Source organism: Durio zibethinus, chromosome 27 (genome assembly GCF_047325235.1).
Source record: "Durio zibethinus cultivar Kanyao isolate XHJ-2024 chromosome 27, ASM4732523v1, whole genome shotgun sequence".
NCBI lineage: Eukaryota > Viridiplantae > Streptophyta > Magnoliopsida > Malvales > Malvaceae > Durio > Durio zibethinus.
Window position 1 is genome coordinate 10,253,564 of NC_143188.1, and position 23,823 is coordinate 10,277,386.

A 23,823-nucleotide genomic window follows, 5' to 3' on the forward strand; every position below is an offset into this window, starting at 1 on the left:
TGCCAAAGTAGACCCTAAAAAATATGCCAAAGTAGACACTCCCTTTTAGTTTAAACCAGATAATGATAAACTTCCATGCCGAGGCACCACATGCAGGTGGAACCATAATATTGAACTAAAAATTATGTCAATTATACACCCCTATTATCACAAAAGAAAATTTAAGTCCCAAATTAGCTAGTTCACTAACTATATTCAACATGCTTGAACATGATATACACCGGTACATTAAAATACTCCATAACATTAGTTTAATTAACTCTAAAAATGGAAAAAGTAAATAAAAGTATCATAATTTTCATTAAACAATACCACAAAAGACAATCAATAGAAAAAAAGAAGCAAACTTCTTATCTTTTGCTCAACAAACTCATCCAACAAATAGGAAAAATTAAATACACTCAAATAATTTCGATATTCTCATGATATTAAGATTTCTTTTATGTAAAAGTGGGAACAAAATTATCAATATCAACGTGAACACAAGCCAAATATTGCAGATTCACATCACATTTAGGATACTAAAATCTTAAGCTAGAAAACACGATATTTTTTTAACATGGTTATGTGAAAGTGATTACCAACCATTAAGAATATCTTGTGGCAAAGATCATTACTCTTTAAAGCCAACAATAATTCTTTAGCTTTTTCAATGATAAGTAAAGCATCATTGCTAAGCCATTTACAGCCATTTTAAAAAATAGAGCGATTTCTCCAATTTCGAATAAGCCAATACTCATTAGCAAAAATAACACGCTGTGGAATCCCAAAGTAAATAACATTGTTTTTGCAATTGAGAAAATTTCTAAGTTGCAGTTGTATTTGGAATTAATTAGATAGTTAATAACTTTATTCCTTTCTACAAAAAAAGACCCAAAATTTGCATGAAAGCTAAATAAGCAAAACAATCTCATCAAGAAAAAAAAAATGTAACATAGAAGCAATACCAAGGAAAAAAAAAACCTAAAAAAATAAAAGAGTGCCTTTAACAGGCATTTCTTGAGGAATGACAATGAACCCAAACTATTTCTCTAACAATCTCCAAACTCCTTCAAATGTCAATGAACTTATCAACAAAGAAAAATAAATTAAACAAAATTATCAAGTAAAAGATGCTTAAAACTAAATTGGATATTCCGATTTTAAACTTAATATTCATATTCTTTCAACTTCAGAGTTTTGGATACTTACTCGTAAGTGTTTGCAACAAAATTGAAATTCAACCTAAAACAACCATAACAGCGAAAATAACATTCTTTGCGTGGGCAATTTAAACAGAAATTTTTACCCTGAATTTTTAATTAATGAAGCCTCCACCAGTGTAAAATCAATTGACCTGCTAGAGTTGGAACAGCAAAACAGGATTTTGCACAAAGAAGTTTGGGTCCAATGCATTAATTTCCTCCACATTCTCTGCAGCCATTCCTCTGCTAGCTAGTTCCTTCATCCCCAAAACAATTTCATATTTGTCTTCTCCATTGGTAATTTCCAGACCCTGCAGAATAAACTATGCAATTATCTATCATAAAAATAGTAATGAAAAAATTTTCCAAATATAACTGTTGTACCTTTGATATAGTTGTGCTGGCATCTTGCATTGCAATGCGAACCTGTTGCTTGCTGCATCAGTTAAAATGAATATCAGAAATAAAATCTACTTCAGGATCGGAGAACCGCTTCAGCTACCCTATTCAAAATCTCTCTCAGCAGAAGAAATGTTAAGGATAGTAATAGAAGAATTTAAAATCAATTACGATTTTACCATATAAAAGGAGGGGAAAGAAAAGAGAGTGATAGAAGTGATGAGGAAAGGAAATGAGGAATCTCGGGAAAGGTGATGAAAAGGCTTGCGCAAGTTGGTCTGGTGCCTTCTTCATTGCTTCATCATCTCTGCCTTGCTTGCTTTTATTTTTACACGTTTCTATCCCCGAATATAAACCTCAATCCTTTCTAAAGACATTGAGTACCTGTCCCCTTTTGAAGAATATGGGGACAGCTTTTCTGCCACCACAAAAAATTACCAAAAAAAAATCTACCCAAATATCAAGTAAATTTGCATTGCATTTCCACTGATTTCAGCAAACTGAAAGCTGAACCACAAATAAAACTACCTACATTATCAGAGTCCTTTTCTATTTATTCAAAACATTACTAATTAAACTAGCCGCATTGATTCATTGCACATAAAATAACTGATATATGAATCAACCTAAAGTTCTTCAATTAAATCAGACTCGAAATCAAAATTAAAAAAGCTCGTAAATACCAGAAATCAATCAAATATTTATTAACAAATAAAACCTTAAAAAAATTCCAGCTCTGCGATTGTTCATCATATCAGGGCATTTTCAATGGTGGATTCCAGGGGTTCTTCTTGGAGCTATCCTAATTTCCAATCTAATTCTTCTTGAACTTTAATCCCACTTTCGTTTCCATGAAATATAGCTTCCTTTTTCTCGGTTGAGCGTTTCAAATCCACGGTAGCTAGTAAATAACTGGATTCTCCACATGCTACTAACAACCATGATCAGGTAATTACGTACACTTCACTTTGATAATTAATTAGTCAATCACTTAAAATCTATGAAATTAGTAATTAAGATTGTTAACCGTTTCTTTCCTTCTTAGTTAAATTTTACAATTACTTGAAAGGTGAATTATATTTTACTATATACAGTATCCGCAATGACAAATATATAATCAAACCTAAATCAATGTTCGTGAAATAGATTTCCTTATAATCCAACAAAAACTTTCTGTGATAAAAAATAAATCGAAATCGAGGAAAAAAAGAGGAAAGAAGATTTGATAAAGTAAATGGAAAGGGGAGGGATGGTAACTTGATGGTGCAAGGGCGAGAGGAGAACGAGAAGAAGAAGCACCATGGTTTGAAGGCGAAAAGGATGAGGATGATGATAAGGAGCAACATAAGGAGAAGGATGGTGAATACGACAATGCTTTCTTGCATCGCCATCATCGTCATGCGCTCTCTCCCCTCTCGGTGAAAGATTTCAGAGCTGCTTTGAATTGGTAGCTGGGATGCAAACCCACCCATAATCGGCGAGTTCCGATGCGACTGCATATGATTGATTTTTTTTTTAAATCGAATTTCAGATCAGATGAAGTGAAATAATAATAAAAAAAATTTTGAAATCGGATAAGCGTCAGATTTTAAATAAATTCATTTTAATTCAACCCGATATATATTTATAAAAATTTATTTTTAATTAATTATTTAATTATATTTATTTATATTTATTTAAATTTATATTTATATTTATATTAAAAATAATATTTTAATACCTTTAAATCAAAAAACGATTTTATATAATACTAAATCAAATCAAATATAAAATAATTTAAAAAATTAAATCATATCATATTTAAAATAAATAAAAATTTATTCAAACTCGATTTAATCTATTAGCGTCCTTATTTGCTCTTCATTTTTCCTCAATTTTTGTTTGTTTCTTTTTTTCAATTCAATTATTTGTTATTTTCTAGAAGCTTTTGGATAGTTTGAAATACATTACCTTTCAATTATTTCTTGACAGAGCTGTAAAGTAAATCCTGTTCTGAGACAACTTGAATAATATGTATAGATTGATTTTTTTTGTTTTTGTAAAATTTTCTCAATTAATTAAGTTTTTATATTGAATGTTGAATTCTTTTTTATTTTTTCAATTATGAAGTTCAGTTTCATCGAAGGAAGCAAGGAAACTGTTAAATTAGCCATAACTGTTAAAAAGGCTTTTAGACAAAAGCTATTAAATTGGCCAGACACGCTAGGTTTGATCATCATCTATTTTCTTTTTGTTTGTGAAATATTAACGATTGTTCTATTCTTAATGATCTTCTTATTAATAAATGCATCGTTTTGCAATTTCTAAATATTAGCTTAAATTATATTTTTCAATATAAAGTTAGTATTTTCCCTATTTACATTCTTTAATTATAAAGTGGGATCCGATTTGGGTGTGAGCGAAGGAAAACGGATATACATGTTTTTCGTCTTCTTGCATGGTAATTGTTTTCACTAGACCTTTAATCTTGCTAATTAATGAAGAGAAAATTGCTGACCTGCTTTAAAATTGATATATGAAGCAAAATCTAAGAAACGTTTAATTTAAGTGTTTAGCATATATATATATATATATTATATGAAATTTATCAACTTATATCAATGTAAAATTTTTTATGTTTATATATTTTTTAATAATTAATTTTAACAAATTTAAGGGATAAAATTAAATTATTTTTTATTTATCTATCTCATTTTTTGGATTTATTAAAATCAATAGTTAAAAAAATATAAAATTTTTGTGTAAATTGATCCTTCTCCACACATACATATATATAAACACACATACACAAATATCCTTTTAAGTATTTATATTTTATAAATTTCAGTGTTAAGATGATAGAAATTCGATTGTTGGTCGATGAATGTTTAGAATTTTAAGATCAGTGTAAACTTGATAGAATAGACAAAGCTTAAAAGTGATAAAAATAAGATAGAGAACTTTTGGTTGTTGGTTGATAGATACTTGAGCTCTTAATTGGTGTAAAACTTTATTGTTTGATGGGAATAAGGATAATAATTTTATTTATTTGTTTATCAAATAACCTTATGCAATTAATTATTTTATTTTATTTTAAACATTTTTAAAAATTAGACTACTTCAAGTCTTTCAATTGTTTATCTTAATTTAAATAAGACAAAATTTATCTAAAGCCTCACTTTTTCATATATATATATATATATATATATAATATTTAAATTTTAAATAGTTTTTTATATTAAATCCTTAAATATTAGGAAATTATTCAGAGCACTATATATCTATTTTCAATTACAATTATTAAATTCATATTTCAAATATGTACACATTTTGCATGGAATTTGATTTTTCCTTTAATCATTTACTATTATGTCCTTTCTAACTTAAAAAAAAAAAAATTATCCATACATCTTAATTGTTATACAAGAGTTATTCTAAAATTTTTTAAAATTTTAAATTACATTTTTTTTATTTTTTCATTTTACAATTTAATGTTCATACAATTCTTTTAGAAGAAAAAATTAAGGTTTGAGCATATAAATAAGTATAATACATCACAAAACTAGAGAAAGACACGTTTATGAGTTTAGGTGAATAACAAAAGAAGTGACCCGTTGTTTTCTTTTAGTGATGGCCTTTCTTTTACAAATACATTTGTTTATTTAGTAAATTTTTTGTTAATTTATATTATTTCTTGCACATAAGATTGTTTTTAGAATATATATATATATATATATATATTTATATGTGTGTGTGATTCCATGTAACAAATTTTGATGATATTATAAGTAATTTGTTTTTCATACTATGTTTTTTTGTTTGTTTTTCATATTGTGTTTTTTTGTTGGGATTGACTCAAATTTATAAGATATTTGTTAAAAAATTTTTCGAAATTAGTTAGATATTACTTAATAAATAAGAAAACTTGCAAGAGAATAATTCTAAATGGAAATGAATTCTTGATAGGTAAGTTAATAGACTTATAAATAGTGAAAGTCTTTACAAGATTAAACATGAGAGAAAGATATAAGAAAATTATAGGATTTTAATGAGTAAGCACCCATAGGACTAGAGGAGATTGAGGGGGTCTTTTATGAGTGTCTATATTTGAATGGACTAGAGGAGAATAAAAAGATCCACATGTGTATCATGAACCACATATATATATATATTTGTTTGGATTGATCACATTTCATAGGATTATAAGATAATAAAAGGATCCATGTGTGCACATTTGGTATTAAGATTGAATCTCCCTAGGTTAATTGGTTGATTTGTTTGGGATTGGTTTGTGAGCTATTGGTTTATTGTTGACGATGTGTATGTAATTCTGTATAACTAAAGGATATTTTTCTCCTCCGTGCATATAGGTTGGTTTGGTTGAACCACGTTAAATTACTATTTTTTATATGGTTGATTGATTATTTGATCATACTTTTACTGGTTTAATTATTTAATTAATTGAGGATTTTTTACGTAACAACTAGAATCATAATTGTCATAATCTTTCTTGCAACTGTTATCAAAGTTATGTTTAAAGCTTGTGGATGGGATTCCTAATAACTAGTATTAGAGTAAAGATTCAAGACATGAAAAGAGACAAGTCTAGAGGAACTCGATTCAAGAAAAAGTTTAAGTTCATGTATTGAGAGATCAATTTGCATAAAGCAATTAAGACATAAAAGAAAAGATGATTACGAGACTTTCATTGCATATTAAGCCAAACATGTCTAGTATAAAGATGATTTGATAGAATTTGAGTCATGATGGAGATTGTTAAGATTGACTCAAATTTTATAAGAGATTTGTTTGTGATTATTTTGAGATTGTCTAAATATTACTTGATGGACAATAAAGCTTACAAAAGAAAATTTTTAGAGAAAAAAAAATCTTGATAGGCAAGTTAATAAGTTTATAAATAATGAAAGTCTCTATAGAGTTAGATATAAGAGAAAACTACAAGAAAGTTATGGGATTTTATTAGGTAGACACCCCACAAGATTAGCTGAGATTGAAATGATCCTTATAGGTGTGTACGTTTGAATGGATTATAGAAGAACAAGATGGTCAATATATTTATGGTGAGCCATATAGATACATACTTGTTTGGGTTTAAAATACTCCATAGGACTAAAGAAGAATGAGAGGCTCCATAGGTATTGATTTATTTGAGATTAATTGTTGATGATTTGATTTGTTTCTTATTCTCTATAACTATTGAATCTTTTCTCCCATCGATAAACATAAGCTGATTGGGCTAAACTCTATTAAATTGTTATTTCTTGTTTGGCTGATTGATTGTTTAATTTTGTTTCCTTAGGCTTGGATGTTTAATTGATTGGGTGGCTTTTGCCTAACATATGGAATAAAAACTATCATGATCCTATCATTTCTATCCTAACTAGTTTGTTACCCCTGCAATGCACATATTATCTTACTTTATTGATTTACTTTTAATTATTATTCAATCAATTATTTTTTAATTGTAATTGAAACCCTTTTTTTTTAGGAGATTTAGTTTGTGATGTAGCAAGTTAAAAACTATTTATCATTTAATTTAATTATTTTTTATTTATTTAATAAGGTAATCATAAATAATTTATATGTGTAAAAAAATTTATCTTCATGATGACACGTAAGATCATTTCTAATTTTATGTTATTTATCAAATAAATATATTTAAAAAATTATTAGCTATTTAAATTTTTAAAATTTAAAAGAAAAGACAAAATCATATATATATATATCTAATTATTTATGCTTGAAATTAATTTATAGTTAAAATACAATGAAAAAAAATCCTATAAATTATGGTTAATTAGAAGGTTTTTTTAAAAAATCACAAAATTTTTTTTTTTAATTTCAATTGTTTTTTTCTTACCAAATAATCTCATATACTTTAAGTATGATAATATTATTTATCATATGAAAAATATGTAATTTTATATCAATTAAATCTTAGAAAGTTGTTAAATAAATTTAATTTAATTAAACTAATTAAAATAAATTAAGAAAATATGTAGTTTTAAATTCATATTCATGTTTGATTAATGAATGTTTTTCAAAATTCAAGAAAAGAAAAAAAAAAAAACACAAATGAATCGTAATTGAATATAATTTTTTAACTTTATTAGGAAGTAGACATGTTCATTAGTTGGATTATGGGTCAAATTTATGATTTTATGCATAACTTTTTAAGTATGGATTCAAAATATTATTATATTAAAAAATTATTTAATTTTACATTTAAAATATATTTAATATTATAAAATTTTAATATTTTAATAATAAATATAAATTGATAGGTGATTTTAGTCAGACTTGAAACAAAATCTAAAATTTAAAAGTGTTTACAATTGGATGCCACCAAATTCATGGCACTTCTTAATTTTTCAAATACATATTTTTTTTTAAAAAATTATGTTTAGAAAATATCAAGTGCTTACTAAATGAGATTTGATTTGAAAAATAAAAAAGAATGAAATAAAATTGCATTTCAATTTATCCTAACTCTTTTATAAATAAAAAAAAGTGTTATGATTTTAAAGAGGAATAACTATAGTAGATTACAAATTTTTATACAAAATCCTAATTGATGTGCTAATTATATTATATACATAAAATATGATTTCAAAAGTCAATTAGTTCTTGTTATTTGTAACTATATTTTGATATAAATAGTAGGTTCAAATTAATGTAATCAAGCAGACTATTAATGAAAATGTTTTTGCATATCGGAAGAAAGCTAAATTAAGAGAAAAAAAAATTACCTAAATGAGTAAAGAGTCAAATATAAAGAAAAAGGGTTTATAGATAGCACTTACAAAATAAAAGAAAAAATATTTTTTGTAATTTTGAACTTTGTAATATATGAAAAAAGAAAGCTAATTGAAAAAAAAATTACCTAATTAAATGAAAGTCAAAAGTAAGGAGAAAATATTTGTAGACAGCACCTATAAAATATAATAATATATATTTATGTAACTTTACATCTTATAATATAAAAAACAATGTCAAAGTTAAAGACTCTGTACTTACTATAAGTATCTAAAAATAATAATAATAAATGTTTCTATAACTTTCACTTTTTTAATATATAAAGAAAATGAGGTAATACAAAAATGGAGAACAATGACAAAAAAAAAATAAATTGATGTTTAAGAATAATATTAAACAATCATGTATAAATTATTAAGAGATTAAATTTGATCCTTTTAAATAATAAAAGATCATCATCAAAATTTTTAAGATAAAATTATATTTTATATTTTAAAATTTTAAGATATATATATATAATTAATTTTTTAAAAAATAAAAAAATATATATTATTGTCCTGATTGAAAATCGTAGGTGAAGTTTTTTATATTCCACGGGCAAACTTTACAATTATTAATACTATAATTTTAATTGTAAATGCAACAAAAATATTAGCATTCCAAAATGTAATACTAATTACAGATTAAGAACAATTGTATTTTTTCACTCGCTATTTGATTTTTTAGGACTAATCCCATGTTCAGACCCATACATATAACTAATTATTAGAAAATTATTAAAAAATTAAATTTTAAAAATCAAAAGATATATTTAAGGTGTATTTGACAAATAAGATGATTTTTTTTTAGTAAAAAGAAAAACTTTGGATAATTTAAAATTTTCAAATAAATATATCTTAAAAAGATTTGGATAACCAATAAATTTTTAAATAAATTTATGTAATCCATAAATAAAAAAAAGAATTAATTTTATTTATTTAAATAAAATCTTACCAAAATAAAAAATAATAATTTTATCTCTTTAATAATTATTTTCAATCTAAATCGATTTTTCATTTAAATTTTAAAAATTTTGGATAATAAAAGAAATTTTGAAATTTATTTTTTGATAAAGAGTCTAAAATTAAAAAATATCTTATATATCATTATAAAAAAAAATTTAAATAATTTTTTAAAGTATCAAAAAGAAAAATCTATCTACGTAAACATCCAGATTAACATATCTTATCTAATAACCATGTTTATTGTAATGTAATATATATATATACATATATATATATATATTAGATTAAATGTACAAGCCCAAAAACTCAACTGTTAGACATAAACTATATAAAATCTGTCAGCAATGCTTTTTGTTTAGATGTAATTGTCACTTAACTAAATTGATCCTCTTTTGAAAAAATCTTAAGCTTAACTTAAGTTTCTTAAAAAAGTAAATTTTAATCTACGAAATATATTATATCTAAAAGTAAAATTATATGTAATAAATATCATAGTATCCATTTAAAAGATGATACCAATTAATTTTCGCGTTATCCATTAAACTTTAAAACACTTTATTAAATCCTTAAAATAATTTATGTATTGAAAAATATTCTTAAATCATTCTAATATTTTCGTAAAATATTTGAAATATTTTCTTACTTCGAGAGTGTTTAAAAATATTATTATTTCTCTAAAGTGACTCTGTCATTGAATTAAAGGCTTTTTCAAATTTTCAATTTTTATTAAAATATTTGATATTGGAAAGTCTTATAAATTACTCTAATAATTTTACAGAAATTTAAGAATATTTTTTCACATAAAAATTTATCTAAAAATTATAATTGCAACTTTTTAGTAATTATGTCATTAAAAGATTCAAAATTAAATTTTATTTTTTCAAAATTTTAGAAAAAATTGATATGTCAATTTTTTCTTTAATATTTTCAAAAAAATTTTATTTTTTTAATTTTATTTTAATTTTAAAAAATTTTAAAAAAATTAATATTTGAACTTTTTTTAAAGCATTTTCAAATTCACTTGAGAAAAATTTTGATATTCCAGCTCTTTTTTCGAAATTTTTATTTCTAAAAATTTAAAAAAAATTGATATTCTAACTTTTTATTAATATTTTCAAATTCATTCGAAAAAAAAAATTTTCAATTTCTTCCTTGAAATTTTTTTTTTAACAATTCAAAAAATTTGATATTTCAATTCTTTCTTAAATATTTTCAAAATTATTATTATTTTTAATTCAAAATTTTTTTTCATTTTTAGTTCAAGAATTAAAATTAAAATAAATAATAAAAATAATAAAATATAAAAACTTAAAATGAAATTAAAATTAAAAATTAAAAATTACTGAAATTATCCCTATTCAGTGATTTGATCAACATGATCAACGGCTCGATGAACAATTAAAAGGCTCGGCCAATGTTTCTTGGCTTGATTAATGGCTTGGATGGCAACTTAAACGGCTCAGCTTAACTCTGACTACTCAGCTGGGCTTAGTGGCTTGGCTAGCCTCTTACCAAAACAACGTCGTTTTGATAACTATAATCGAATTTTTTAAATTTTTTCTTCTCTTTTATCTCTCCTCCCTCTCGCCTCCGAGCTTCTCGCTAAGGTGATTTCAGGTCATTGTTTGTGTTGCCGACGCAACCGCCTTGCTCTGTCGCTATCTGACCTTTGTTGGGGCCCAAAATTCATCCAAAACATCCTCGTAACCTGCTCTTTCACTTTCTCCAAGTGGATTTTCAAAACAGTGTGTTGAGATTTGTATATCTAGCTTCAAGGCCGAAATTTTTCGACGACCTTTTAACACCTTTCCACCATCCGATCTGGCTGAAAATTGAGTATGTTTCTCCTCTTCCATTTGTCTTCCTCTCTACAATTTTAGATCTCTCGAAATTCAAGTGGTAGTCGTCACTGCCACCGTCGTTCTACCATCGCTGCTGACGGTAATTCCTGCCTACACTTCCTCATTTCCCTCACCGATTCACACTCCTAATCCTACCAAAAAGCCATCAAACCAAAGCTTCAATAGAAGAAACACCTCTCCGTAAATTAGTTTTTTTTTTCCATCTGTGTGCTTTTGATTATTTGTATTTTTTAATTGCTTTGTTTGCTTTCTGTCTGTTGTCGACTTGGGTTTGGGTTTGATTGGTTACTGTTTGCTTTGTTGCCTTGTGTGATTGTTTCGTGGAATTGTTGAGGCTGGATCGATTGTTTGTTTTGAGTTTATTATGTGATAGGTTCCAAGGGTATGGACCTTGGGTAATTTAAGTTTTTTGTTGAAAGTTATGGCGGTGAAAGGTTTAGGCAAGTGGTTGTGTTCTTGGTAGTGGTAATAAGGCGACTAGTATAGAGAATAAAGCAGAGTCTATCTCGGGCCCGCTTGCAGAAGCTCGAAGATGGCATTGTAGTGATGTATACTGTGGTGGAGCTGTGCGATGGTTTAGTCTAGGGTGATCAGGCAATGTTAGAAGTCTCAGTTGTAGGATTGGCGGTGATGGTAGCTCTGGCAGTGACGGTGGAGGTAGTGGCTGCAGTGGTGGAGAGCAATGTAGGCAAAGGTGGATTGTTGTTGATGTAAGAGGCAAGGGCAGCCAATAATTGGTGATGAATTTTTCCTTTGTTGTTGGTTTACCCGTGCTTACGTACTGGTGTTTAAATAGGGAGGTAGTCCCAATCGAAAACATCATCCTAGATCAACCGGAATGCTAATTTCAAGGGATTATCTTGAAATTTTGATCAGAAATTTAACCCAAGCAAGTCATCTACAAAGTGCTTCAATCCGAATCAAGGGATTATCCGTATCCGAAACGAATTCAATTCATACCAAGGGATTCAAATTTCCTTAAATTTTGTTTTCGTTTTATCCTCGTTAGATTTTTAAGCCCACGCTTCGCTGCTAGATAAAATAAAATTGTGTACTATTTTAAATACAGAATTATGTCTATTAGAAAGAGAGTTTGGTAATTGTTAGTATTTTGAATATTTACATTATTTGATCACTAACAGCATTAATTGTCATAGAAAGGATCTTTATGAACAAATTATTTACGGTGCATTTTGTTCCACCCCTCCCTAAAATGATAATAACTGGAGAGGAAGGAACCAAATGTTAATTGACAATGAAAAAAGAAAAATTTCATTCAAATTATCCATAAGCGCATCAATTTCACCTAGTAGTGTACCATAGGTAATCACTTGCATCTCTTATGACCATTTATTTGCTCTAATAGACCATCAGCAGTTATCAGTAAGTTGTCATCCAGCGAAAAAATTATGTTCATTTTTAAGTAGTTTATCATTAACTTTCCAAAATATAGTTTCAACTATATTCCAAAAGAAGTAATATGAAATTAAAGTGGAATGTTACTCGTCATCATGTCTGCAGAATCTAAATTACTTCCACCAACTTAAAATTTTCTTTTCCAAGACATAGATTCAACCGTATTAAAATAAAAAGAAAATGGAATAAATGGGGAGACAGTAAGGCAAGTTTACAACAGAACATATTTTTAAGGATGACAAAAAATGCTTTGAATATATTTTTTGTCTAATAAATATCTAAGAGAAAGATTATAAAATAAAATATGAACAAAACAAAATGCTTCCTCCTAGACCCAAATGCGAAATCTCTTCAATCACACCAAGTAACAAAACTAATGCCAACTGTTAAAAATCTTAACTCTTATAACAACTTAGCCAAAGACTTGGCCTAACAAATGAATGAAGTGGGAATTTATTTCACCATTTCCAATTGGATGTTCCCGTTGATAATAAACAAAAGGTTCAACAAAATAGTTACGTCTTAAGTTCAATCCTCAAGTTCAGCTAACAGCTAACCACAGTCAGTTGTCCTTTATGCATTCCCCATCTTCACGATGTCCTAATTTGGTAGGGCTTACTGCAACAAAGCAATGCACTAAAGTCAATCGTATCTAATTCTTGAAACAATGCTATGACGACAAAATATGGAGAATAAATGCAACAAAATTGGCTTTTCGTAACAACATAAGCTCTTAATATGATCAAATGTTCATTATTTCAAGATCCAAGGTGCATGCTAAAAAACAAACCATCATTGCCAATTATTTCAAGATCCAAGGTGCATGCTAAAAAACAAACCATCATTGCCAATAAGATCAATTTAACTTTAATGACAAACTCCATATCATGTCCTTAAAAGAATTATTAGGTAAAATTGAAAATCATAATATTACGATATTAAAAAAGAGTCATAAATCTCACATCGATTATACATTAAAATTAATTTCAAGATATAAAAATTTACATTACCTTCAACTTGAGGAGTTTTTTATAGATAAAATCGTGAAACTAAAGAAATCAAAATCGATAATACCTTACAAATTAATGTGAACATAATAATTAAATTTATTTAAAATACGAGATGAATCCATGCTAGGATCTTGAAACCTAAAGCTTAACTCTCGACCCGTTAAAAGAATTAAACTGAAAATCATGTCTTTGAACCCGTGAAAAGTAGTATTTGACCAAATAGGCAATTGCATGATTGCCCGACCCTCGATAAGAGGCTTATAGAAATTCATCAAAGTGAAATATAAGCAACCAATATAGGACAACCAAATTGGTTTATTAAAGAATTCAGTCAACAGGTGAGCTTTTTACTTTTAAGCATTCCCATTCTGACGATGGATTGAAATAATCAAAACTCTGGCCTATGTATGTAAGTGAATAAAGATGTTAAGTAATTGACCTTATGCTAGAAGCATTGCCAGCAGTAAGGGTGCCATTCTCCTTGAAACTTGGTCACATCTTCTTCAATTTTGTAGCATCAAACAGAAATGAAAACAATATTTGGAAAATATCCATTACTTACGTGATCTAATATCAATGATTCCATGTGATTAATTTAGGCAATTTAAGAGATAAAAAGTTAGAAGAAAAGAACAGGAAGCAGCAAAGTAAGAAAAGTGACAAACAGCTCTAAATTATGTTTACCTTTCCTAAACCTTCATCATTGTCAACTATGTTGGATGACTTTCCCTTTCCCCTCGAAACCCTATATGGTACCAAATTTAGTTATATATACATATATATATATATATATATAAGTATATAGTTAACAATACAGGAACTTAATATTAAGAGTATGTCTAATCAGAACCATTTCCCATGCAAAAGCTCCACCTTGTTAGGCAGCAATACCTCGCTCAAAGCTCTATCCTGCACAAATCAAGAAGATGTACTTTCAAATTCCTAGATAAGCAAGAAAACCCATTTCATCAAGTACTCCTTGTAAAGGACACAGTACTTGGTCCTCACTTGTAATAGTATGTTTCTCTACACATAATTCAGCATAACTATCCTTAGCTGGACCAAATTGTTGCTATATAATGAAGAAATTGTTAACACCATTTTCAAAGTTCCTTCTATTGAGAAAAGAAAATTAGAAGGGAATACAAAATAAAATCTAACTATTAATTCTTGTAAGAGCAGATAAGGCAATGTAGACATCAGTTTTGTTTTGTTCGGGTCTACTAATAATAATAATATATATATATATATTTTAAAAAATAATTATTAATTATATAAAAAAACAAAAAAAAAAAAAAGAAACAGAAAACGACAAAAAGCAAGGCGGTTGATGCCTGGCACCAGCAACCCTGCAGCCACCACTAGCTGCCCACACTCACCAGCCTACAGCCACCCTACAGTCACCACCTATTCCTCTTTTGAACTCCTTAAAAACCCCCAACTTCTTCCCCTTAGCTCTCTCGGACCCCCCTTTTCTAAAAGCTCTCTCGGATGCCCAGGAGCCCATTCATTTCACCCTACCAGAAATCACCAAACTCAGACGAACTACCCCCTTCAAAACACTTTCAACAGTCCCAAACAGAACCCCCATCTCCATGTATAAAAAACCTAAATTTAAAACCCATATCTAAATACCCAAACCAAAGAAAAACAAAAACAAAAAAAAAAAGACAAACACAGTCCTCCCCGTAGGGAGGAACCTCAGCGCCAAGCTCTCTGCAAAAACAAAGAAAACAGATCAGTTTTAGTCTTTAAAAAAAAAAGAAGACAGAAAACTTCAAGCCCCGATATATGACGATCGGGGCTGTTTATGATGAAAAGAAAGCCAGATTTGGAAAGAGAGCGTTGAAGAGAGCCGTCAGAATAATTTTTGCATTTTTTGACAATCGAAAACCACCGGCAGCGACCCAGGCGACTGTCGGCACGGTGGTCCGGCGACCGGACGGCAAGAGCCCCTAGAGCTCTTTTTTCCCTTTTTTTTTTCTGAAACAGAAAAGAATGGACCAAAAAAAAAATCTTTAGTTATATATAGGAAAGCAAAACTCAAAACGATGTTGTTTAGGGAAAGACCCAAAACGACGCTGTTTTAGCCAAGGAAGATCCGCGGGTGGACCTGAATCAGACTCGGGATCCGCGTAACTCGATCCGTGGACCCGCTCTTCTAACAGTTGCTGATCGATCCAATTGAACCGGTTTGAATCGAATTGAATCGTAGATCGCTAGCTCGAACCGTTGACTGAACTGTAGAACCAGTCAGACTGGTCCATATCAGCGTTAACCGGACCGTTGACCAATCCGGTTTAGATAAAAAAATTTTTTATTTTTTATTTTCTATTTTTTATATATTATTATTTTTGTTATTTTAAGTATTTTTTTATATTGATGCATGATAAATTCTTAAATTTGTTAGAATAAATATTTAATTGTTTTAATAATAATAAAATTGAAAACAAGTAATATTAAAAATATATATTAAAAATGTTCAATAATAATAATAATAATAATAAATATTATTATTTTCCCTGCCTAGATGTTGGAGGGAATAAAAAATATTTTTCTAAAAAAATAATTTCGCCTAGATGTTGGAGAATTATTATTAATAAATTTTCACAAAAAATAAATATATGAGAAATTATTGATTAATTTTAAAAAATCATTAAAATCGAACTTGCTTCGAAAATTCGCCTAGATGTTAGAGATTTTTAGAGATGTTCGCATTTTCTTAAAAACGAAATCTTAAACACTAATTCTTAATTTTCAAAATCCTAGGTTTCTAAAACCCCTAAAATCCAAAATCCCCTAAAATCCAAAATCTTAAAATCCAAAATCCTAAAATTCGAAACCTCTAAAATCCAAAACCCCTTTAAATCCAAACCCCTAAAATTCGAAACCTCTAAAATCCAAAACCCCATAAAATCCAAAGTCTTAAAATCCAAAATCCTAAAATCTAAAACCCTTAAAATCTAAAATCCCTTAAATCCAAACCCCCTAAAATCCAAAACCCTAAAGCCTTTAAACCCTTAAATCTAAAACCCCTAAAATCCAAAACCCTAAAATCCCAACCTTTAAATCCAAACTCCAAAATTCAAAACTCCTAAAATCCAAAACCCTAAAATTCGAATCTTCAAAATCTTGAAACCCTAACCTTGAAAACCTCTACCTAAGCCTTTACTCAAAACATTCTGAAAATCTTAAAAACACGTGTGAAAATCTTATTTGGAGTAATCTGTTCTCGAATGCCGCCTAGATGATGGGGTATTTAGGAAACTTTACTTCGTTAAGTTTTTTTACATGAATTCTTAAATTCGCTTTAATAATAAGATTAATAAATAAAAATATAACAGTAAATTAAGATCTTAAATATAAACAGTCGCATCTAAGCTCTGCCTAGATGTTGGAGAGTTGAGGTGGCCTCATTATACTTAAGAATCCAACTTTTAAATTGCGTCTCATCCTACATAACATTCATTGGCATACATACGTTACTATGTTATTATCAGTATTTATTTGCACTATTCTATTTTTAATTTTTATTTACTACTTGGTGATAAAATATTTTATAATAAAAAAGAATAATACATTTTTTAAAAAAATTATGATATTATAAAATAAAATAAAAATAACATTTCGAAAGAAATAATTCTTGGTACTCTGCCTAGATGTTGGAGAGTCACCAACAATTTTTTATAAAGAGTGTTATTTCATTTTAAGGATTGTTGTGTTAAATTTTAAGCAAAAAGAGTTATTTTAAATTCTGCCTAGATGTTGAAGAATTTTAAGATAATTCTTTAACTTAAAGATTTTCTCAATATTTTTAAATAAAAATTTTAGCAAAATTTTATTTTTCCAAATGAAGGGAATTATTGTTAAATTTCAAATTAAAACCATTTTTATCCAACACCAAAAATAACGTATAATTAAATGGTACCAATTTATGGGCGTTGTGGGGGTGCTAATCCTTTCTTACACGTAACCGACTCTCGAACCCAACCTAGTTTTTCATAGACCAAAATTTATCTTTTTGATAAACTTTAAACCCGTTTTTATAGTTTTAGTAAAAAGATAAACTTTTGGATGGCCAATCACACCCTAACAAAGATTGATGGCGACTCCCCTTATTTATTTTGATTTTAAAACTCATTTATATCTGATAGTCTCAAAACCGTTACGACAGCTTGGCGACTCCACTAGAGACTTGTTTGAGAGTCAGGCTAAAATTTTAATTATGCGCTATTGACAATGGTTGGATTTAATTGATTTTATTTGATATTTAATTTAATTTCTTTTATTTTATTTTTTGAAAACATTCATGTTAATAAATAAAATAAATTATGTGTTAGTTATTACTTCATTTTGATTTTGTTTTTGCTTATGATTTATTCATGTTATTTTGATTAATACATTACTTTGCTCACACTTTGCATATTCACTCGCATGCATGAGCTCTATACCCGAGCTCCATCATTTTTAAGAGGAAGTGAAGTAGTTACACTCTCGTGAGGTGATAACTTTCGTATTTGCTAACAAAATACTTCCACTTAGATTGAACTTTTTCTGTTAATAACCCATAATGGACGAGAATCGGGGAACCTTACTAGTCTATAATAGGCGATGATGTGAGGAATAGTCTGAAAATGTTTAGACCTACAAATCTTAACCCAACATATCGTAAGCCATAAGAAGCCTGCCTAGGATAGAACCATGCCACCTTTTTAGAAAATTACCAAAAATTAGGACATTATACGTTATATTATTTTGTTGTATGGTTATTATATTATTTCTCTTACTTGTTTATTTTGAATTCTTGAGTCATTTTATTTTATTTTTTTATTTTATATATATTCTTTGATTGTGTGCATTATATTTGAATACGTGGTATTTATTTTAGGTCAATCATTGAAAAGAAAAAGAAAAAAAAAAGGGCAAAAGAACATTTTCAAAGATTAAGGATTTTTCTTAAATTTTTTGTTTATTGGCCGAATAAAGACTAATTTTCAAGCCTTATTTATTTCATTTTTCCTTCTCAAAATAAAAAATTTTGTATTTTACTTCATCTTTCACATTTCATGCATCATGATGAAATAATACATGTATCCCATCCCATACGCATCATGATAGGATAATATGAGCATTCCATCCCATCCACATCAATGGACAGTGCATGCATCCCATGTTATACACTTGTTGATAAATGATACATGCCTACCATACGCGTCTTAATAAGTAGTGCGCACATTCCATCTCATTACATGTTTAAAGGTAGTGTCAGTTCATTAGGATGACATAACACAAGCATTGCATTTCATGTAAAAATATAATGAGCACTTGATAGGTTCATGCATTCCATACAAGTATGCTGCATTAGTCATAGGAATACATCTTATCATTCACGTAAATATGTCATTGCATTTCATGCATATAGATTCATGAATAATAAGGTCATATAGAACATACATTGCATTTCATATCCCACCATTCTTGCAACATAACATTGCATTTTTTGCATACACATTCATGGTTGATGAAAATTTTTATTTGGGTCTTTGTACATATAAAAATCCATTGCCATAAGTATATATGCATTTCGTGACATTCTTATATTCATGTATTCATAAACATACTTTGTATGTCTTTGTTTTTGTGATATTCATTCAATAAGGGTAATAGTCTAGAATTTTTAGTCTAAGTTTTGGAATAAAATATCTATCTTGGTGGGAATCAGAGTGACGAAAATGAGAGATCAATTGGAAGCAAGGATTAGTACTTTGGAGTTGAATCAAGAGAAATTATGGCTTGAGCTTCGGGAGATGAAACAACAAATGGCTCAATTGATAAAAATGGTTGAGGTAGTGATGGAGTTGAGTTTGTTCCTCCTCAAAGACTATTGTCACTTCCGTCAAGTTAAGGTTAATTGACTCCCGTTAGTTCCAACACTCTGCCAGAGTATGCTAAAGCATTGGGTGATTTGAACAGTGATCGAAGTTTAGGCGAACTCAAGAGAGGAATGGATGAACTAGCCACGTAAATGACTGAGCTCAAGAGTTTAATTTCCAATAAGGAGTCACCTGGCTTCAAACAACCATCACCAACTATCTCAAGTCTTAACCTGTACTGAAATCCTTCTTATGACTACTTCCAACCTCCTTCTCAAGCATCTAGAATTAAGCCCCCAAGTGTCATGCAACCTTCAAAATTTTCACACTTGAATTCACGTCCCTCACATCACATTTCATAATCGCTTGTTCAGCATGCTATCCAATCACCACTTTATCAACCCAATCTTCAACCCAGAGTTTCTTAATTCACTTCGAGACCAATTATACCAGCACCTTTTTAGCAAAGCAAACCAATCATAGGACAGAAAAACTCTGGTAACACCAAAGGAAAAGCCCCTATTGATCTAATACACATGTCCTACACAAAGTTATACTCGCTGCCTCTAAGAAACTACTTCATTGCCCTTATCCCTGTTGAACCTCACAAACCACCTTTCCCTAAATGGTATAACCCTAATGCCCAATGTGAATACCATTTTGGTGTTATGGGCCGTTCTCTGGAAGACTGCACAACTTTGAAACATAGGGTGCAGGGATTGATGAAAGTCGGATATCTGAGTTTTGATGTCAAAATAAAGCTAGTTATTCACGAGAACCCTTCTTTGATCCATGCCGAAATGGTAGGCAGTGCTGCAGGCAATAGTAAAATTGGTCAAGAAGATGAATAAAAAGCTTTTTAAGCAAAGAGTTGTCTTCCCTAGTAATCATAGTCAACTATTTTTTAGGTGAGATAAAGGAAAGTGGTAGTAGGTCTGGTACTTTTTGGCCTTAGCCCTAGAATGGTTTATGGTGTGTAAACTTGATATTTTTAGAATGAATGAAAACTTCTTTTAACCTAGATTTTTTATGAATTGATGATTCTATCCACCTTTAATAATTGGAGCCAATGAAAAAGAGTGACGGTTATGAATATACTTTTTTTAAACTTTCAAAGAAGAAAGAATGCCTTTAGATAACCCAACCAGAATATATGATGGAACTCAAATTTTCCCCTTCTTAATAATAATAAAATTTAGCTTGCAAATCATACATCATCTGTTTGAATTCATTATTTTTCATGCTAGTTAAAGATAAAAGATGATTATTATGAATATGCTTTTGTTAAACCTTCAAAACCAAAATATTTTTTATAATAAAATTCAAGTTATGCATTTCTGACTTCTGATAATTAATAAAAGGTTCAAAGATAGCTATCTTAGAAAATGAGGTCAGTTTAGTCTATACATTTATAACACTCGAGTCTGTACCAGAGTCATGAAACATAAAGATACAGATCGAATGGATAGAGTAGAAAAGGCTCAGGGAGAGATCAACGAAACAGTCACAAGAATACAACAAAACATGAACAGACAACTAATAGAATTAAAATAGATGATAGTGGAATTGACAAAAGGAAAAGAAGTTGTTGAGATGCACAGGATAAGGGAGAAAATAGCTATTGAGACACCATTGTATCCATATGGGTTCACATATGTTCAAGATCCCCATATGTCACAAACACCTCTAACAACTCATCAACCTTATATTGGCCATTTTGTCAAGTTACCATCAGTTCAGACAAATGTCAATCCTGGGCATACTCCTCATGATTTCACTACTGTGCCTAATGTGGATGATCATAAAGAATTGAAGAAATTGAAAAGGGTACCAGATCCATCAAAAAATATAGTGATGAAAGATAAGTATGATTTGTTAGAAAGAAGATTGAAAGTAATTGAATGCCATGATGTGTATGAGAATGTTGGCACCAATGAACTTAGTCTAGTACATGATCTTGTTATTCCATCAAAATTCAAAGCCTTAGGTTTTGAGAAGTACGATGAAACGAAATATCTTTTAACACACATTACCATGTACTGTCAAAAGATGACAGGCTACACTCATGATGATAAATTGTTGATCCATTACTTTCAAGATAGTATCACTGGACCTAGAGCAAGATGGTATGCTCAGTTAGATCGAAGTAAGATTTGCTCTTGGAATGAATTGGCTAGGGCCTTTCTAGCACAATACAAGCATGTTGAAGATATGGTACCAGATAGGTTATCCTTGTAGAACATGAAGAAAAGATCAACTAAAACATTCAAAGAGTATGCACATAGATGGAGAGACATAGCAGCTCAAGTACAACCACCTTTGTCTGAGAAAAAAATTATTGTTCTATTTGCCAATTCTTTGGACACTCTCTATTATGAAAGAATGATTGGGAATATCTCTAAAAACTTTTTGGACATGGTAATTTCTGACGAAATTATAGAAAATGCAATCAAAAGTGACAGGATTAAGTTAAAAGATATGACAGATATTGAAGAGAAAAGTACATCAGAACAGAATAAAAAAAGGTACAAACAATCACAATGGAAGGGCATCTACCTAATAGCTTTATCTTGTACGATCTTTATCCTGTTTATCAACCTTATCACCTTGCCATAAGCCATATCTCTCAAAACTGATATCTTTGCCAACCAAGCCAGCTTTAAGCTTTTCAGCAAATTCTCATCCTCAAATGATCATTCATGATCTTGTTCCTACATTTGAACCCACCACCCAACCAACAAAGAGTCGAAAAAGACAAAGAAATGATTAAGAGAAATTGTCCATCCCTATTTCTCACATTTTGCCTTTGCTAATAAAAGTTGATATCTCACTCTTGTGCCTCTGAAAATAACATAAAATCCATCAGTAAGGAGCTACAATCCTAATGACAAGTGTGATTATCATATGGGGGTAATTGGTCACTCAACTGAAAAATACAGGTAGTTGAAAGAAAAGGTTGAAGATCTTATCAAGAATGGTATTTTGACTTCAAAGGTAATAGAACAATGGAAGTTATTGACTCCATTCAATTGTCAAATGTGAAAAGTTGAGATGAAAAAGAACGTTTTGAGTTTTGAAAATCAGGATAGGATGATTTTTTTTTATTGTATATGTATGACATGTGCATTATATCTCTAGAAGTTATCTAACTTATTTTGAAAGAATTGAATACTTTGGATCTTTTTCATGAAATTTTCTCTTTATGCATTTGTTTGAATAAAAATCCCACATAAGTAACTGTCAAAATAAAAAACCAAAAAAAAAAGTTTTCTTTTGCAATAAAGATGGAATGATTCTTAAGGGAAATGGTGATTACTATTAGGAAAAAGTTCATCAAATACTTTCACACCTTTTCAAATACTTTTATGACCCTAATAACTTAAATGATTAGAGTCATCAACCACAACCTTTTAGGGAATATGAGTTTGAGTTCAGATCTTAAAGGGCCGATAATCTTTTCTTGGGCAAAGAATAAAAGAGATTAATTTTAAAAGCTTGTTTTGAATTTCAAAAATCAGATACTCTTTCAAATTTTCAATTGATAATTCAATGTGTGTCAAAATTTTGCTAAGACCATAGATATAAAAACGCTTGAGCCTTTTTCTTAAATAATCTTTGTTCCATGTCTTAAGGCACATTAAGAAAAAAAAAAGAATCCCTTTCTACCTAAGACAATTTATTTCATACCTTTATACTTTTTCTCTTCCTTTCACCAAAAAAATGTCAAAAAAATTTTGAAGCCCAAAGAGCCTTTTTGAACTATGTGATCAATCCTATACGACTTGATTATCATTAGAACCTTGAGTAAAAAAAAGATGGGGCATCACAAAAAAAAAGCAAAAAATAAAAAATAGCAAAAAAATAACAAAAAAAAAAAAAGAGACATCTTCAATGATTTGCTCTTCTAGCCAAGTGATCATGTTTGAAATGATGAATGGCCATCTTTTTCTATCCTTCTCATACATAAAAATTATCCATTTGCTACCTATTTGAGCCTATTAAATTTTTTATTCTAAAATAAACCCTAGCCAAGGATCATTTTCTACATTAGGGGAAAAAATTAGGATAAAAAAGTATCCGATAATTGAAAGCATTTAACATGCCTTTCGGAGGTGAAAGTCTAGGGTAAAAAGTGAACAAGGCTTCAATTGAAATTTCAAGATTCAAGAAAGTGAATAGCTAAAGATGAAGTTAAGTATTTTTAAGGCAAAACAAAGAAACCTTAGAGATAAGAATCTGAAGCTTCAATTAGAATTTGAAAAAAAAAATCAAATAAAAAAAAAGAAAATATGTACCTTAAAAATGAGAATTCAAGGCAA

The 23,823-nt window shown here is 28.9% G+C and overlaps 1 long non-coding RNA gene and 1 pseudogene across 1 annotated transcript; one reads left to right on the top strand and one right to left on the bottom strand.

Annotated features, from left to right (window-relative positions):
• The window catches only part of LOC149510904 (shikimate O-hydroxycinnamoyltransferase-like), a 109,352-nt pseudogene that overhangs the window by 24,709 nt on the left and 60,820 nt on the right, over positions 1 to 23,823 (top strand).
• Positions 1,117 to 1,626, bottom strand: LOC111279706 (uncharacterized). The gene is made up of 2 exons (XR_016334874.1): positions 1,569 to 1,626; positions 1,117 to 1,495 (listed from the first exon to the last, which is right to left on the bottom strand). It is a non-coding gene; the product is annotated as an uncharacterized LOC111279706 (long non-coding RNA).